The sequence below is a fragment of the Pararge aegeria genome, chromosome 13 (genome assembly GCF_905163445.1).
Source record: "Pararge aegeria chromosome 13, ilParAegt1.1, whole genome shotgun sequence".
NCBI classification, from domain to species: Eukaryota; Metazoa; Arthropoda; class Insecta; order Lepidoptera; family Nymphalidae; genus Pararge; species Pararge aegeria.
In genome coordinates, this window is record NC_053192.1 from 13936865 (window position 1) to 13957960 (window position 21096).

General features: G+C 35.8%; 1 protein-coding gene across 4 annotated transcripts in view; it reads left to right on the forward strand.

The window, feature by feature from the left end:
- The window catches only part of LOC120628930 (POU domain, class 6, transcription factor 2), a 271663-nt gene that overhangs the window by 178351 nt on the left and 72216 nt on the right, over window positions 1-21096 (forward strand). The gene's annotated exons all lie outside the window — the stretch shown is intronic.

Consider the following 21096-nt stretch of genomic DNA (forward strand, 5'->3'; position numbering starts at 1 on the left):
ATAGGTGCAGCGAATTAATTATTCCTACTTATTCGTAGTGTTAAAGCACTACTGGACCATTCTGTGCACTGGTTTAATACTTATCGTCGTTGGCCAACGTACGTGAACATTCACTAGCCCATTAAATTCATGCATGATGGCCAGCTGAAAAGAGAAAAAGAGAAAATGGAAGAAGAGAGTTTTCCAAGCTCTTGTTAATTGGTGATCATCATCAGTTAAGTAAACACTTAATTCATGCATGATGGCCAGCTGAAAAGAGAAAAAGAGAGAATGGAAGAAGAAAGAGTTTTCCAAGCTCTTGTTAATTGATGATCATCATCAGTTAAGTAAACACTTAATTCATGCATGATGGCCAGCTGAAAAAGAGAAACAGACAGAATGGAAGAAGAGAGAGTTTTCCAAGCTAGCTCTTGTAAATTGCTCATCATCATCAGTTAAGTAAATAGCCAATCACAGGACGCCCCTCTCTCATACTTTTAAAGAGAAATACTTTTAGAGAGGTGGAGACTTCGCCATATTCATTAATTTTTATTCCGATTCTGACGGCTACTATAAAATCGTTATTAGAATAAGAGATCTTGGCTAGACAGTCCCGATATAATTCCAACGGGATGACCAACCAGGTTTTTGAATACTTGCTAGAATCTCATTGTAATTTTATAGATGCACCTAAATATCAGGCAATCCCACTACTTGACATCATAAGACACCTTATTTAGACGCAGTCATCATTAAGGCTCATTTTATAATTAAATTTTAATCTGGAATAGATGTCGAATAAACTCTACTAAGTTATTATTTTATACGTGGGTTGTATGCTTATAATTCTTAAAACACGAAATCACTTCATATGCTTGTATTATTTATTAGTAGTAGGCTAGTTGGTGCCGAATCTGCTGTACAGAAATCTCTGAACTGAATTGACAGGACTTATAGCAGTGCCATTCTTTTTGCTATGTTCTTTAGATTTAACATATGTGTCACACGATTGACACAAATTTCAGACTAAACTAAATTGACAGGTTGAGTTCTCTACTACAAAGCTGGTTAAAAAAATAGCCTTACTTTTAGACTTGTCAATCAGTTTCGTTTAGAGATATATGTACCGACAACAGAATCGGCAATACTGGTGCGGATTCTGATCCAAATTGACAAGGCCAAATATAGTGCTCTCGTTTTCCACAAAGAACATAATAAAAGGTAAAGTACTTTAATTTATTTAAGAGATTTGTGTACAGCAACACAATCTTATTAAAAATATTAAATAATATATATATCACTGGAATTGAAATAATAACTACACCGGTAATAAATAAATTATGATTACCTATAAAAAGGTAGGGATTTTTAATTGAAAACTTAAGGGCAAAGGTCCCGACCTTTGCCGTATGTTTATCAATGTATTGCTATCTTTAAAAGGAGGTTTTAAATTGGAATTTTTTTACTTAGTAACGCAACAGTTGCTACCAAAATAATTGAGAATAATTTTCTTAAAAAACTAAACTGTAGTAGCCAAACTTAACACAGAGCAGCCAACGCAAAGAGATACCTATATAAAATACATAAAAAGCGGCAATTCATCACAAAACATTGTGAACTTATAATTCGATCGTATAATCGTTGATTATGACTCGTGAGATATTAAAAATCGTGCTTAATAATCGTTGAAAAATTCATAATTGGTGAAATCAACCAAAATAACATGGTAACAATCAATTCGGCTAACTATTAAAATAGAAAACGAATCGGGCTATAAAGAGCCGATAGCATTACAAAAGAAATCTATAAAATGATTAAAGTTTTCTAATCGCACCAATTAGTGGGTGGATTTATGGTTTCGCTTATTAAAGAGTTAGTGGACGCACACTTGGTTACACTAACTCACTTTACACACACACACGCAAATACACACGCACATACACAAAAACACCATGAACCCCAATGAGGTTTTATAGTCCTGTAAATTTATGTTATAAACATTTAAATGCTATGTTATACTTAATAGTGTTTTAAAAAGGCTTTAGAAAATATTTATTGTAAATAACGGAATCACTTAAATTATATTATTACTAGCGGACCCCAGCGCCATCTGTCGGGCTAATTTGTAGATCTAAACCATCCAGGGTGGCACCCAAACGTATACCAAAAAATTCTTTCAAATCGGTCCAGCCGTCTAGGAGGAGTTCAGTGACATACACAGGCACACAAGAAATATATATTTAAAGATATACGTTACACTGTTCGAGTAAACGCTTCTCTCAAGAGGAGGCCTGAGCAGGCTTGTCTATGATCAAAGTAGATGGTAGAACTAGCAGAGAGGACGCTGCTGTCCGTTCTCTGTTATATTCCCCTAGCCTCCTAAGACTGCCGTGGGGAGAATAGGGGTGGTGACAACTGTATTCTGATCTGATCTCCAGTCACCACGCGGCATCATCATCATCGTCATTACAACAACCCATTACCAGCCCACTGCAGAGCACGGGTCTCCTACTAAAATGACAATGGGTTAAGGCGTAATCCACCATACTGGCCCAGAGCGGATTGGTGGACTCCTACTATGAGAACATTATATAGAACAGGCATGCAGGTTTCCTCACGATGTTTTCTGACACCGCTAGAGCAAGTGGTAGTCTAATTACTTAAAACTAATTACTTAAAAGAAAGAAAGAAAGAAACATTTATTTTTTACATTGCGCCACACATTACAATATTCACAACACCACATATGTTATGTGTGGCACAACCTAGAAAAAAGGTTCCAGCTCAGCATTGTGCTGCATGCGCCAGTGGGAGCATACAGCGCTGATTTTCAGTTGGCACCTTGTACCAGGTAACACCACGGAAATACGTAGCCATCCACTGACCACATTTAAAGTTTAGTTTAAAAAAAAAAAAACAAACAAACTAAATAAATCCACAACTATAATAATAATAAATTAAAGTAACATATATTTATATAAACTTGAAAATAAAAAAAGTAATAAAATAATAAAATAATAAAACAATAATAAAACGCACATAACTTAGAAAACTTAGAGGTACGAGCAACGCGGACCCCCGAAAGTGAAGTCGAGCTCCTATTCAACGCGCTATGAAAGCATATAAAATAATCTGAAAGCATATAAAGGGATATACTTTCAGATTGATACATAAAGTTTCAAATAAAAAATTGAATTCGGTTCGCAGAATCTGTAACCCATAACTTCAAGAAAGATTTATCTTTGTTTTTTTTTAATCCCGCGAGAAACGAACCGAGACAAGGAGTTGCAGGCAATTTCCCCGATTTCTATTTGACATCGCATTATTTGTACTCGCAGGTACTCCTATTATTATTAATACGATGCAGGCGTTCAATAACAAAGACCCGAACTCCTCGTATCCCTACGTAAGTATAGCTCTACCTCACCCACCCCTTTTATTTGACAAAAGCGAAAAAATCGCTCTAATTAGGTTGTCGAGTGAGAAGCGTTCACAATAATAATTAACACTGGTTGGTAATGGAGCGCGTATAAAACTAATTGGGCCCTAGGACCAATGCTGCCAGATCAGACTATTAAATTCCCAACAATATTTTGTAATTAAAACTCCTATTAAATAATACACTGAGGTTAATACCACATAAACGACGTGTATCGACGAAGTTGTTTACATCGAAAGAAATATGTTTTTCGTAACCATTCGTACTTTTATCATGACAAAGGTACCCGGTCACCATTCTCGAGGTCTTTAAAAAAATATATTTTGTAGTCTATACATTGCTTAACAGCTATTATGTCTTATAAAGTTATTATATAAAGAACGAAGTCACCGACAACAGCATTTCCTTTATAAATAAAAATCTAAAATTATTGTCGTGATAATTTAAAATTCACTCCTGGTAAACTGTTCCAAATTTAAATTCGAGAGTAGTTCGAGATTATAGTTCCAAACGTTCACTTATAGACAAGAAGTTTCTAAGCATTCTTGTAAAAACTGTTCCAAATTTAAAATGCCCGACAAACAGCGAACTAGTCGTAGCGTAAAAGCCTTCGCGTTATTTCATTATACACTAACTTGCAGTGTCGTAATAGTGTCTGAGTAGAGGCCGGACTGAGCCATTAAGGAGGGGAAATTAGTGCATTATTGACTGATTTCCCTTTTCAACTAGCTGATAGACGTTCGCGTCGGCTTTTCGATTTAAAATACTGACGGGATATTTACTGGAATCGCGTTCATTTACTTGTAACGTTGTGTGTGGATTTATCTATTTTAGTCCCGGATAAGAATCTCCACACTTATTAGGATGTAAGAAAAACGATTCAGTATGTTTTATTAACATCGCTAAACACATTTTATTTTATAAAAAAACAGTATAATAAGACATACACTATAGTCCCTCAATTGAGATTAGATGAGATTATAATTATTATGAAACAAAAGCAGTAAGAAACCCTGCATGCCTGAGTGTTCTCCATTATATTCTCAAAGGCGTGTGGAGGCCACCAATCCGCACTAGGCCAGCCTGGTGGACTACGGTCTTAACCCCTTCGGTTAATGAGCCGGTGGTCATCTCTGGAGGAGGCCTTTACTTGAGGTTCTTGCTAGAAGAATTTTGTACTACGTGTTCCTTGCAGGCCTCGAAGAGTTGTTCTTGTTATATGCAGTGGTTTTCATCTTACAGTTACGCCATCTACTTAATCCATTTTTTTTTAATTGTTAGAGAATGCCTCAACTGCAGCGACCCTGCTTTGAGTTCAAGGCCGTGGGTTCGATTCCCACTACTGGAAAATGTTTGTGTGATAAAGAATGTTTTTCAGTGTCTGGGTATCTAAGTATTTATGTATATTATTCATAAAAAATATTCATCAGTCATCATTGTACCCATAACACAAGCTACGCTTAAATTGGGACTAGATGGCGATGTGTGTATTGGTCGTAGTATATTTATTTATTTATACTATACTTAGTAGAAGCTCTTCCCTTGGCTCTGGCGTTGATATACCTATCCTTTGCCTCGTCCGTCCCATCCCTTTATAAATAAATCCTTTCGTGTGATGTTAATGCCAAAGCGACCAACTATTTTTCACTAATTATAATGTTACGTATGCCCCTATCATGTGCTCTAAGACTTTAGATACCTTACGAGTTACGACGAATTTTAATATGAAAAAGTTTTAACAAAACTATTCTGATTTAACTCTAAAACAGCGCTAAAAAGAAAAACACGGCTAAGTGCAAGATGTACTTGCAAACTGATAGTCCCGACCGAGATGAAATAAGAAACATTTTTAGGATCGAACTAAAGTCATTGCCTGATTGCTGCGTTAAATTAAGGTTAATCAAGCAACATAGTTGCATTTACAGAATCGGAGTAGAGATATTTATGAAAGGAAAACTTACAATTGTATGTGCTGAAAACATTTGTCAAAGCGGTTAAAGTAAACAATGCTATACCACTAACACAAAACAATTAAATAATAAACATTCTCAGAACACATATGTTTTGTAACTATAACTTGCCTATAATTTTCACGTGATAATCTCAAAAATAATAGTCACTCGATCGCATACGTGACTCTAGTCAAAGCGAGCTTTTCGATTAACCCGGCTTAAACGTCAAGGTTTAACCAATCAAAATAAACTTCTAAACCCATAATAAAATTCACACTCGTCACCGTCGCGTATTAATTTACAAATCTTATTTTCCCTTACGATAAACTTCGTGAATTCCCGCCGTGCCTCCCACAATAATTAATAGCAGCTGAACTAAAATTGGCTCGCGACTTCGTTCACATGAAATGCCTTAGCTTCGCTGTAACTAAAATATTATCTTGTTGTAAGAATAATGTTAAGACTTGGCAGGTTAGGAAGTTGGTGCATCGGCTTTCGGAGTTATGTGCGTTTTTTAATTATATATATATATATATAAATATATTAATTACTAGCTGTTGCCCGCGACTTCGTCTGCGTTTGATTTTGTTTTTTCATGTGGCATTAAATTTTGTTGTAGTTCTATAAAATATTAAAGTATTCAGTATCGCTAAGCCTTAAATGAAGAGGTCTGTCCTCTATCTCCAACCACATTTCGATCTACACAAAGTTTGGGGAAAATTAAATACATTATAACCCCTAAAGTACAAAAATAATTATTTAAATCGGTTATAAGTTGTCGGAATTATGGTGTAAAATTGTCAAACACTCATCCCCTCTCCGAAAGGAACCGAGCTTAATGTCGGGATAAAAAATATCCTATATTACTTCTAACACTTCCAAGAATATGTGTACAAAGTTTCATGAGGATCAGTTAAGTAGTTTTTGCGTGAAAACGTAACAAACAAACTTACATTCACATTTATAATATTAGTAGGGATATATAATTATAATTTTAATTATGTATAATAATAATTTGAAATTAATATCACTTGCTTTAACGGAGAAGAAAAACATAGTGGGGAAACCTGCATACCTGAGAGTTCTCCATGATGTTCTCAAGGTCGTGTGAAGCCTACCAATCCGCATTAACCCAGCGTGGTGGACTAAGGACTTCACGACCCTTTTCTTTCTGAGAGCTGACCCGTGCCCTGTAGTAGACCAGTGGTTAACGATGACGATGATAAAGAATGGTTATATCAATCATTCATCATCAATCAAGTGAACTTGGCAATTAAAAAGGCTGACTAACACTAGTCTCCTAACTCACCTTTAGGCTTAGAGCTCAGTACTAAACCGTTAAAATGTAACAAACGGACAGACGTCCTCACTCATTTATATTGTAGTATATACATAGTAAGGATTTATGGCATTTCCCACATTATTACAATAGGAATTACTAATTTAATAATGATGATAGACGTGTAGGTATATTTAAACCGTGTCATGTTAAAATGATAAAGACATTTGTACTCCTAATAAACGGTAATTTTAAATGAATTGCGATCATACTTGGGTCTTTAGTCCTGGTTTTAAGACAATAAGCGAATTAGAAATATTATGCCTCAGGGAAATTGTCTTTCATGAACTTTTAAAGCTAATTTTTTAACGTGTTTTATGTGATAAAACGTTGAACTGATTTATTTGAACTATAATTTTCAAAATATAATATTTAATAATTTATTATAAAACATATAATAATAAACGCATTAAATATATATAACAAAAATATTAAATGTTTCACAATGTGCTCTAAAACATGAAGGTTATACAAGAGTAAAGCAAACTTCACGTGATGTTGGTAAGTTTTTATTAAGTAATATTCTAGGCGATTTATTCTTTATTTTTATTTCTCTCTAGATTATTCACAAAGAAATATATCATCAGTTTTATCCAAATCGTTGCAGCCGTTTAGTTTATATGTTTAGTCCTCCACAGCTGTGAGCGCTGGTCTTGGTCGTGGGAAGTCCCGGGTTCTTTTTTCATTCATTGAGGTATGGGACTAGAGAAAATTCAGAACTAATAACTACCCCTGCAGGAATCGAAACCGAGCGTGAAAAAATATTCTACCAAAATCAGAAAGTTATCTTGAATTCTTAATTCGGTTTTTTTAACTGTCACATGGATTATGTTCCATATAGATTATAGATATATGAACAAATAAACCAATGGGTAATGCGTCAGGAATAAAAAAAAGGTTCATTAAAAATACGTAAACCGTACCTAATCGCTGCGACAGCCACAACAAAGTTAATGACCAAAAATCACCCCTGGGCCCGATTTTAAGCCCAGCGTACATAATTAGCTTTCATTACTTCGAACCAAGAGACCGCAAAAAAACTACAATAGTAATAATAATAAATGTACAATTCTTTTGATTAGCCCTAATTAACGAATGGCCGTCCACCAAAACATGATATTACTATTACTACCATTTTCTACCACCTAATTGTCTTATAGGTGTGACAGCTATTATTTTAATTGCGAACTGTAGCTTTAATTGTCGCCTACATTTCTTTCTATGTGTTTTTAATGACGCCCTATAATGTTTTATATAATGGTGTTCTTATTTGCTTTTATAGCGTGGCAAATTACTTCTATTAAATATTCATCGTAGCAATGTCCGTCTTATAACTTTGTGTTAAAGCTGTGAGTTGCTTGAAAGGTTTTATAGCTAGTTTGCTTGTATTTACAGTGTTGTTGCTCACGGGCCACAGCTAATGTAAGGTTTGGAGCTGTAAAAGAATAGTTCAGCTTACGTGACCGCTTTAAACGTTCAGAAATAGTGTGTTTATTCTGTCACAGTAATGACAGTGTGAATTTTCTATTGAATTTATTAATTATTGCCTCGCGTTTTTTGTTTGCTTCTTTTTCGTAACGTCTTAATGATGTTATGTTTATAAAGTTTCTTTGTTTATGATGATAATTATCATCGTCATTATTCTTTCTTTGTTTTTTATTGGTAACCTTTAAGAACTTAATATAAGTACGTAGTTTTATTCATATCTGGCTGTGACCGGAATGTGTCGTTATGCTTTTTTTATGGCTATATACTTTCGTAAGAACTTATCAAAGTTCCATCGGAATCAGATGAATGGTATAAAATTGCATTCGCAAGACCCAGAACCGTTAGTTTTTTAGGTATAAAACTGAAAAGCTTTCTCCGTTCTAACTTTTACTACTATAAAGCGGAGCATACAGTAACAACAGCTTTTTTTTTAAATCTCTCTGAAACGTTTCAATTTAAAATTAATTTATTTCTAGTTGGCCTAATATAAGCACTTCGAATGGCAGCACTGCTAAATGGCTACCAACACTTATAAATAAGTAGAACCTTAACCAGAGTTTTATGCAAGTAAAGAATATAATAAAAAAGCAGTATAAAATGTTTACTGGAAATACTTAACATTGCGAATACCAATAGGCACAAATTAAATCACCTATTATAACAGTAAATAATATATAAGCACATTTGAAACTTTAAGACTGTCTGTCTTGTAGTCTCTACCACCGGTTCGGTAGGCAGATCCTACCGAGAAGAAGCCGGCAAGAAACTCAGCAGTTGCTCTTTATAAAATGTCCTTTATCCATTTCCTGGATGCAAAAGTTTGTGCCGAACATATGTAACGAACTCACCACGCTACTCCAATGCGGGTTAGTGGGCTTGAACGACTATTGTCACAAGAAAGTGATAATAACTGTGATCGACGCTATTCGAGGTATGGGGGTTGAAACCGCTAATTTTGCTAACTCAGAGTTGGAGAAACAATGAATGAATTACCTAACAGAACAAATGAAGGATAACGCTTTAATTTTACCTACACCAAAAAAAAAAAAAAAAAAAAAAAGTAGTTACAGATATATAAACATCCTAGAGCAAGAGCAATTTGGTGGCCTTATATGGATGGCGATTTCTTCCAGGCAACCAAAGGCGTAAAAGGAAAAAATATATATATGATTTAGGTGGTGCAGTAAATTATATATAAACATTACATAAATATATAAATATAATATATACTACATAAATAGGTATACAAATAAGATTTAAACATACATAAAATAACATCGTATTATAAAATATGATTTTTAGTATAGTATAGTTTATAACATGCTCTTATATACTTATATCAATATATATAACATCCTCGACATAAGCAAGATATAGAAATATAAAATATAAAAACAATTAAAATGATCCGCATCAGCGTTGTTCGTTGATGGTTCCAATCACAATACTTAACGATTTTTGGCCCGACGCGGGATTCGAACCCAGGACCTGGCGATCGGGCTTTAACTAACCGGACCGGCTTAACGTGCTCTTCAAGGCACGAGGGAGGAAAGCGTTAATATTACTAAACCAACGAGACACAGTTTCTTATCACGCTCTGACATTTCAAAGGTGTTATCAATCCGCAGAGAATTAGAGCATGACCCTAGTCTAACTCTAGTCACAGTTTTAGAGAATTCCAATATTGCCTACTTACAATACCGACAAGCCTACTATTTTCATGGCGTTTTCTTCCTTTTTGCGCCATTTTCCATGGTCCGCTCGAGCGACCTGTCCGTGCTTTCTTTTTTTTTTAAATCAGTAAATTGCATATTTGAAAAACTACTGCTCGCCCCGTACGTCGATTGAACAAGGGGGTGTGGCTTTAGGCTTTTATTCGTACGCCAATTTGTTTTTTAGCTAAGTCTTTTTACAAGAACCGTGTAAATATAAATAGGACTATATTTTTAAACTTTGACTATGGGATACCATTAAATAACAGTTTTTGGGAGCGCTACCCAAAACCATCTTATTTATCGTGCTGCAGTCTTCTTCCTTCCAATATCCTTATTAACTTTTGCGTATGTTCTTACTATATAATAGAAGAAGAAGAAGAAGAAACATATGACATACAGGAATAAGTAAGGAGTATACAGTAAAAAATGTAGACATGCAAAAGCGACCTTTTTATATCTTTAAACGAGAAATTCTAATCGGCTCCAACGATTTTCATGAAATTTAGTTTACAGGGGGTTTCGGGGACGATAAATCAATCTTGCTAGGATTCATTTTTAGAAAATGTCATTTTATTTCTGGTAATAAACGATTTGGTGCAGACGAAGTTGTACGGGTCAGCTAGTAATATTATAAATGCGAAAGTTTGTTTTTTTAATCCTTCCTTAACGCTATATCGCGCTATAACGCGTTATTTGAAAAGTAGGAGAGTAATATAGGCCAATTTGATCCTGAAAAAAACATCAAATTTCCAAGGGTTGTTTGTGGGAACGTTTGTATTACACCAAATATCGTTGTTACTTTACGTCCTAACAAAGCCACCAAACGACTTTTCACCGCGGGTAAACACCGCGGCGCGCATATAGTTATAGAATAAAGCTGTTCCTCATGACTTCTAACGGACTTCACTCCCCTAACCTACATACGCGACCCACCGCGTCGTATCGTCCTCGCAAGGTTTTGTTTCGTTTTCGTTTACAGTTTACCCTGACTACTTTTTACATCCTAAGGGTTGTTCAACCTTACTTTAATAAGGCAAAAAGGTGTTTTCAAATTCATCTAGTTCTAGAGATTAGCTCTTTTAATCGAACTTATCATCTTTATTTTTAGTATAGGGTCTGAAAGTTTGTATACTGATCATTTGTTAGTCCTTCACGCCAAAATGGCTGCACCCATTTTATCAGGAAACAATTAATAACATTTAATGGCTAAGTACAGGAAACGAGTTTATACGACGAAAACTTTAAATACCTATCATACATATTAGTGTTTACTATCACAGTTTTTGTTACATAAATAATAAAAATAATAAAAAGCATACCGACCTCGTAACTGAAATAGACTTATTTGTCTAAAGAAAATTTACTTTGACTATATATTATTAAAAAGTACTGCTTAAAAAGTTCATGGTACTTTTTGTTAACGTTTGTTTTAACAATTATGTTAAACACAGTCGTGTGATTTAGCGATCATTGCTGACAAGTTAACTACAGTTGAAAACATGCAAGCGAATACGTGTAATCTGTAATACAAACGCAGGCTTAGTAGTAATTTCTTTATTTAAGTACAAAAAATAGACCACAGATTCGACAATACTAGTCTACAGACTTTACCTCTTTGATTTTTCGAAAAAGATATGATATAGATAGCAAGATTTTTAAAGATATCTTTAGAATCCAAATGACACTGGCTATAATTATTTTATACTGAAAGAAGACAAACATTTTGAAATGTGTATATTCGTACTTAGAATGTATGATAATCGTGTACCTAAAAATTTCAGTCAAATTAAAAAAGAATATTATTCGATGATTTTGAAAGAGGATTTATTAAAATCGCCTTTAACAAAAGATAATCTAAAAAAAATATCTTGGACTTTGGACAAATTATTAAAAGTTCAAAAATTTCAAGAGCAAATTTCGTTACATGACAGAGAAGACAGATTAAAAGTAGATAGACAGAAGGAGAACGCGGGTATTGCAAAAGATGAAGTCTAATGTTAAATGTATAACTGTATAGTCTTCGACAGTTTAAGACTTAAATCGTACCTGTAAAGTTTTCTTCTATTAAAAAGGCGTACGGATAACAGAAAATCCCTCGCAATCAGTGCAATTGTTTGTGTAATAGTACTTTCGACCATTAGTACTAATGGTTCAAAGTATGAGTACAGAACTGATAATTATCCAACGAGCTTCTTGCAATTATTTGAAGAAATACATTTATTTGCAGATTGTTGACGTGCCTGTCCTATTTCCAGAGCAAATACGACTCATTGCGAAATAGTTTATTATTTTATAAATTTTCGAATTACCCGCAATATATGTAACAATAAATTACTGTTTTACATCTTAATTACAAGGTCACGATTGCCATATGAAATAAAGACAATAACATTTCCACTGCTGGATTAAAGCCTCTCCCATCGGGAGGGATTACCCATAATCACCATGCTGGGCAGACAGATGATCGCAGTAGATGGTGGTAGCAGCACAGAGATTAAATTCCCTTAGTCGCCTCATACGAAACCCTCGGTAAGAGAAGAGACGGTGACAACTGTATACTGATCTACCGTCACTGCATAGAAACATAGCAATAGACATAAAAACTTTTATCTGTCTAACCAACATGTAAAAATAATATTAATTAACATTACGACGAATTAGCGTTATAATATTCTTGTTGCCGCGGGAACAAGACTAATACTTATATTTAACACAAGGCTGTAAACGCGACACGACACAAATATTCCATGAGCTCTTAGCGCACTCACAGAGATATTGACTTCACAACGCACAAATTCGGAGTTCTATAATATTAAACAGCATGCTATGTTGGTCTAGTGGTAATGTTCAACTACGAGATTTACAGATTACGCGGTTCTGGGTAATGTCTTTAGGTGGGGCCCAAAATTGTGATTCAAAATTTGTGAACACCTCGTCCTCGGAAAGTGAACGAGCGATAATAATCGATGAAACCCACAAACCCGTATCGTAGCATAGCGGGTATATGCTCTGAATTAATCTCTACTATGAAAAGGGAGGGCTATGCCCACCGGTAGTACGTTATAAGCTGATAACCATGATACCATAGACTATCTTTCTAGAATGAAATGCTATGTAATAGAGGGATCGCCAGAATAATAACTATGAAGGTATTGTTGAACATCATAGTTAGAAATACTCAGTATTTTTGAGGTAAAAACCGAAACGCCCTCATCTGCGTGGCGCGTGCAGTAAAGGGCGCAAAAAGAAGACAACGATTCACTGCGAACACGAACGCCACTTTTTTATTCGTACTTTGTTATAGTAATCATTGTGTAGTTGGAATTGCTGGAAATGTTGGGAGTATTTCGTTTGATGAACCGATATAAATGGTTCTGTTTTGAGTATCTTCAGCATTAGACTGTTGACGTCCAAGCTTGGTAGGCCTCCTCTCTCCTAAAGGCATAGACCCACAACGCTGCTGCAATACAGATTAATAAAACATATTTGTGATAATAAAAGGGACCCACAATACCAAACATTTATGTTTTTTTTCTTTTAATAAATATAAAATATTTTTCATCTTCATTATTACGTGTATTTTTTGATCGGCGGATAGTTTACTTTTGTATAGAATAATGCGTGATTAAGTAATCATTGTTCATTGGGGAATACGAATAACAAAACAATCCAGATGACTCACTGCATTCATAAGTTGGTTGGAAAGCACCATTTTTAATATCATAAGCACCATTAAGCACGCGGTAGGTACTATAAAAAGTAATTATCGATAATTGCACACCCCTTAAATAGAACGCCAATTGAAATTCAAAAATTTGAATTTAGCACTCGAACGTTTAGGAATAGGCTGAATGGAAGAGTGCCCATGCGTCGCCCGGCGGGGGTCTGATTTAAAAAATTAAGTGACGTAACTGGGTCGTCGTACGCGCTTACTCTTGAAAATATTCTGGAATACAAATATTTGTGTTTTCTTTAGTAGGTATTGATTTCTGAAAAGTTTAATCTTTGGTTTGCAGTTATATCGAAAACGCAATATGTCTTAGCCTTGGCGACATTTCAAATTCGGCTTATCATTTGTTTTGACCAGATAAAATAAGAAGGGTATATTTATTATAAAAGTTGGTCTTGGCTTAAAAAAAAAGGAATTGCCTAACTGGTGTTATAGGAGACCTCGCCTCAGACATAAAGCTCGATTAGTCCAGTAATCACCTTGCCAGCCTCAACTACCTGAGTACGTAAGTTTGTATGGTATATTTTACCATACAAACTTACGTACTCAGGTCAAAATCCACCAGATTTTATGTTAACACATTATAGCCCGATATGTAGATAGAATTACGCATTAGGTTCTCAAGAGCACTACACGTCTAGGCTACACTTTACCGATGCGTAGACACAGATAAAAACAGTCTCACGCGTTCATCACAGCTGTAACCTCGTTACAGAGCGATAAATGAACGTAATTGAAAGGAAATTACGCAATAAATGGGAGTTATTATTGAATTTAATGTCAAATTAATCGCGAGCCCCCTCTAACCATCTGTCGTATTAACCCCCCCACTGCGGTGCTTGAACAATGAATTTTATTACGTTATTTGTTATGTTTTTAAGTGCTTTTATTAATTTTCTTATTCGATGGGGTACACAATTGGTTTTGTCTAGTGTAGACCGGCGCAATAAGATAGATAGATAGATAAATTCTTTATTGCACACAATTTATAATATAAATTGAAAACATAAATATAAGAAGAATAAAAATGCGCAAAGGCGGTCTTATCGCTTTAAGCGATCTCCTCCAGACAACCCTTAATGAAAGAAGAAAAGGAGTATGGAAACGGGATAGTGCAATTTTTAAAATATATAACATAAACTACATCTACTATATATAACAATAATACATAAACAGCTAATAAAAATACAAATAATACAGAAATAAATACATACACATATAAATATACACAAATACATACAGAGCAAATATATTAGTTTATGACTCCGTAGATAAATAATATTCTTTTAAACGACTTTTGAAGATGCTTAATGATTTAGACCTAGCTGTGTGCTGATAAGCTGGGTGGCCGCTTCTTTACTATTCAAGTGTTTGATAACCTCCCTGGCGCAGTGGTATGGCCGCGGGTTCAAATCCCAGCGGGGGCAATTCGATTATTTATAATTTCTGAATTATGTCTGATCTGGTCTTTGAGACTTCGGCCGTGGCTACGTTACGCTACCACTTTACAGACAACGTGCCGCTAAATATAAAATAAAAAAAAAAATAAAAAAAAAAAACTACGACAATACACACATCGCCATCTAGCCCCAAAGTAAGCGTAGCTTGTGTTATGGGTACTAAGATGACTGTTGAATATTTTTATAAATAATATACATAATTACTTATTATATACATATAAACACCCAGACACTGAAAAACATTCATGCTCATCACACGAACATTTTCCAGTTGTGGGAATCGAACCCACGGCCTTGGACTCAGAAAGCAGGATCGCTGCAAACTGCGCCAATCGGCCGTCAAATATAGAATGCCATGCCGTGTAGAAACCATAGGGGTATGTGTTTAAGTAACCTCTAATATATTGTTAGACCACTATGATCTTAGATAGTACCATAAATTACCATTAGGTTGTAGTGAAATTAAAAAAAAAATGATAGGAGCTGTTTTTAGGGTTTTAAGCTCGAAAATTTGTTATTTATTTCAATACTAATCAATCTGCCGGCTGTAACTTAAGAAACGTTATATCTACAAAGTTAAAATGTTCACAGGGTGTGTATTTATTGTCGATAAAACAACAAATAATAAATATTAAAAAAGTTAAAATTTAAAGAAGGCTCCATACAATAAACGTTAGTATTTTGGTGTTTTTTATCTTACCGAACCTTTCTGTGCATGCCTATCTCACAAATTGAAACTCTACACATGTTTAAAAAGTTTTTTCTTTTTTGTTAATTGTTCACTTGTAAGACGGTTATAGAGAATGTTCCCGGAACGAAAGCCTCCTCAGCCGGAGTCGTAACGACTCCGAAAGACACTAAATTAATTATTATTTAATTAATTTAAACGTTATAAGAATGTTATAAATAAGTGTTTATGTCTTTTCCTTTCCCGTGAAACGGAATTTCGTATGTTATTGCACTTTCTAGCGCTATATTGCTGTGTGTAGACGCAAAGTTGCCTGTTTATTAGTTTTTTACCGAATGTACTTCTTTAATAATTCGGATTTGAAAAATCTTCTTTGCATTTCATAGCTCGATATTCGGAGAAGACTAATGTTAACTTTTGATAGCTATAAATTCATATTTGACGGATATTTTATTCAATTATTTGTGATTTTACAAATACCCTAATAATAAATAATTAGTTAATAGATAGTTTCCAAGAAACAATTGAAATTATATTTGATTAATAACATACGTTCATGGCATTGAGTTGGTGGGTATTTTGATATAAATACGACTGCATTATCGATATATTTCAGTCCTACATGAACTCTTACGATGCAAAGGTACCTCCCGATTTCTTAATAGTTTATCACTAAGTTACTTTTTCACATTTTAGCTTTTTGAGTAGGGGGTGAAAGCTTGGATAAGAGAACGCAAGTTTTAAAGTTAAACTTATCGGTCAATATTTGTTTTCTTAAAATATCCACTCCCAGAGGACTTAAATAGGGGATGAAAGGGAATTTATTTTCGTTCAATTCAGGAAATACTAGTCCTGTATTAGAATCTTTATTGCAGGCGGGCGGCTCCCGCCTGCAATGTGGTGCTTCACCGCCATGTGGTGTTTCAGGGTGTATTGTATAGGAAAAAAGCTTTTCCTAAGGGAAGCTTATTAAAACACTGGCAAAGTAGCGAGTTTTTTTTTTAAACATTATCCTAAATCAAATAGCCTTTTTTTTAGCACTTTTTTTATTTTTTATTTTCACAAAAGTTTACAAAAAAATACTTATAGCTACATCAGAAAACCACCCAGGTTTGTAATATATGCTAACATAGAATTAAGTCTAGGTACGTTAACTACAGAACATTATTGTGTATAAAAACATGTTGTGTATAAACATAATCATAAGTGACTCAAAAAGATGGATTTCAGTTTTTTCTAAATATTACGAGGATTAATATCGTCTCGTACATCAGTGGGTAATTCATTAATTAGGCGAGGAACTAGGTAAATTTGTCGGCCGAGTGGCGCAGTGGGCAGCGACCCTGCTTTCTGAGTCCGAGGTCGTGGGTTCGATTCCCACAACCGGAAAATGTTTGTGTGATGAACATGAATGTTTTTCAGTGTCTGGGTGTTTATCTGTATATTATAAGTATTTATGTGTATTATATTCATAAAAAAAAATATTCATCAGCTATCTCAGTACCCATAACACAAGCTACGCTTACTTTGGGACTAGATGGCGATGTGTGTATTGTCGTAGTATATAAAAAAAAAAATCATTTACGGATTCATCATTAAAAAAAAATTTAATACTCTCATTAATGTATTCAACCCACCGAGTGTTAGCATAGAATGAGTTTAATTAATTCCAAACAGGTAATAAAATATTTTCTCTAATTATATGAGATATTGAATCGCGTAGGTGCTCGAACGTCGATCTGTGGGCCACTAAAAACCTCAATCACCCGCGGAGTACATCATTACCATCCTAGTTACGGAAAACCACTGAAATTAAGGAAGTTAATCAAAGCCTCCAACACTCCAATTAAATATTACAAGCTGATTCCCGCGATTTAGTTTCCGTGGAAATTCTGATTTCCCGCTGTGAAAAGTTAACTTTTAAAACTTTACGCAGCTATCTGTAGGCAAAAAGAATGTTTCAAAACACATTTATTACAGAAAGGATTGTATACAATTTGGTTACAGAGGTTTGGACACCACCAAAGTGTTAACTCCAAGTTTGTTATTGGACCTTAAAAGTTGGTCACCCATCCATTTACTGATTTATGTCGAAATTACTTAACTCACTTTCAGAAGACATCTGTTACAGCGAGGATTTCTTAATGGTAAGGTCCATTTTGTCTTTCGCGAGACAAAACAATTATTCTTAAAACGATTATGTTGAAAAAGAGCGACTGCTCAGAGCAACAACCGATGGTAGAGTCACTACAAAAATACAGACTTGACGTATAAAAAGTGTCTACTTTTAATAAAATAAATGTATTTCAAATGTCCTTATTTAATCAACATCATCATTAAGACTTTTATTATCCTAATGCTGAGCATAGGCCGCTCATATAAGAGAGGACATAAGAGCATTAACCCACCACTCTGCATCAATGTGGGTTGGCGGGATAAAAACACGGCAGACACCACATAAGTCCTAACTCTACTGGTATTGTTAGTGAAAATGTCTAGACAGTAAGCCTATCAATGTCCTACTACCATGCTCATGTAACCTAGGAGTGCAATTTAGAGCTGGTTCCCACAAAGCTGCTGGGTTCAGCTTTAATGTGCATTATCAGAATATGTTAGTGTTTATGTTAGCTCCAAGTTTGTTATTGGAGCTTAAAAGTTGGTTACCCATCCTTTTACTTAGTTGCTTAACTTAACTCACCATCCCTGAGGCAAACCTAGGACCTAAAATTTAAAAAGCCACAGCGCAAACCGCTCCACCGCCAGATAAACGTCACACAGAGGGTTTACTCACCCCTCGTTACACTGTTTCGTTAATGTTTAGCGACCAGCGTATTTGTCTTGGTACGGACCACTAGCTTCTGGGTTCGATTCGATGTTTTTGTAAAGTAATTCTTAACAGGTACCTTCCCGCGTGCTCTCCAAGAGAACGATGAGTTATGTTGTATAAAAAAAAAAATCTGTTTGGTAGGATGCGCAAAGATGGGAGAATTTATAAATTGCACCGTGCAAATTTTTCATAGTTTTTTCAGATTATAGCAAACTAGCTGTAGCCCTCGTGTTTCGTCCGCTTTTATCATTGTTTTTTTTAACAAATCCCGTGGACAGTCCTATGGACCTAGGAACCTATGTTACTCTCCGTCCTTTCAACTTACTCTATGCCATAAACACAGAATTAGGAACATACAGAAGCCGCGTACAGGACTAATATTGAAGCATCAAAAACCACTCCACTTCAAAACGGTGTCCCAAACATATGGTTGGTTACTTCATACCATTTAGCAGATGACAGTAATTATTTTACCTCTAATGTTCAAAAAAGTTTGTGAGCTAGCAACATTCCACGGCTGTAAAGTGAGACGTGCGCGGGGCGTTTTCACTGTTTTTGGACACAATACACAGCAAACAATAATGGCTGAATGTTCTATATACTCTTAATTCAATGGCCATAAATCAAGTCTATTGGTTTTTAGTTACGGCGAAAAGTAAAGACAAACCAACAAACAAACTCACTTTCGCATTTATAATATTACTATGAATTAAGCATATTGTGGTAATGGTTAAACCCGCCACCCCATATTCGAGCAACGAAGCTCAAAAATCGTTTCTCCTACGAGAGGGAAGGCCCGTGCTCAACAGTGAAACGCTAAAAGGCTCAGGAAAATGAATTATTGTCCGTCATATCCTGCCTATAGATAGCTAATCATTTCACTACAGGAAAAAAAAGCAATAACTCATTCGCATAAAAATATGCCTGTTCAATTAATTTTTCTCACCCGCGGTGGGCCCGTATCGAGTCGCCGCGACACCCGAGCGCGCGTCTGCATAATACATCGCTGTAGCTGTACGTCGGACTTTAATTATATATCTGCTACAATTTCGCCTTTTTTCGAGTATTTTTCACAATTCCTCTCCCTATCGCCCCACCGCCCTCCCCAGTGGCCGCAGAAAAAAAACGCGTCGTGCGTGTGTGTATCCGATCGCACTGAGAGCGGTCACCAGTGCGCGCGACGGAGAGCGGCCGCGCGACCGCGTAGCCGACCGTCTTGAGACGCGTCGGACAATTAGCGCTGGTAACGAACGACTCAGTCGCCTACAAAAATACACTTAGACATTTTAATGCAATTAAGCTTGTAGAATACGACTGCGAGAGTCCGATAAGCCCCGCTCAACTTTTCCTGTAACAGGCTGTTATTTCACGATTTAAAATCGGTTCTCAACCCGTTAATGACGCGAGTACAAGTGCAGATCGGCGGCTCCGTTCGGCCGCGGACCAATCTATTTAATAACCCCCGCCGGTGACACCCCGCCCGGCGGCCATCGCCAATTTTAACCCCCCACGTACCCCCTAGCACCCGCCCTGAAAAAAATCCGGAGCGTTTTAAAATTAATGAGTAAAAATCTACACACACACGGGCGGATAAGTACACGTGTGTGGAGGCTTGCCCAATAATACCCACTTTGCGGGGCAAATAATGACGTGTAATAGTGTCGGGCGCCGATGCTATCTAGCACGGCCGCGCCGCTCCAGACGAAGCCGCGATCGCCTAGCCTTTTCCATTAGGACCAACTATCCGAGAAAAAAATCGAGTACAAATTGAAAATTCGTCGGTTCGGGCGCTAATTCCGAGCGGAGCGGCGTCGCGGCGCGAAGCGAACGCAGTTAGATAACATTTGTAGAGGCAAGGGGAGAGCGGGGTGTCACCCCTACGCAACGCCGTTTTTATTTTGGCCGGCCTTTGCCCCCATACCCCCTTCGTTCGTCCAACTTCATCTGAATAATTACTGATTTTTTCGTGTACCGCTGATTATTTCGAATGTTATTTGCCGGTGATAATTTTTCCGCCGCTCCGTTTGCCCGCGTCGGTTAGCTTTCACAAATTTGCTCCATTGTTCAAAAATACACAAACTGCCCGCGATCTGAAACACACTCAACTTCGCACCACTGTAACTTGATCGGTTGATATGTTTTATGTTCCGTACCTCTAAGTGCTCCAACGGATAATTATCTCTATCAATACTGAGTAGTTCTTGAAATAATAAAAAACATGAATTGCGAAATGTCATAAAATCTATTGGGAACGGAATCCTGACTGGAGGTTATCGCTTCTAATTATTGAGTCAGTACTTAAAATTTACGCAAGTCAATAAAATTAAAATAGTATAAATTTAAAACCGAAAGGTACCGGTTTGTGTCTCGACTACGATTATAACTAATTAATTTTATGTTATTAATTAACAGCGTTAAAACCAAACTAATCAAAAATTAGTTTTGCTGTTTTTATCGCAAACAATTTACAGAAATTTTA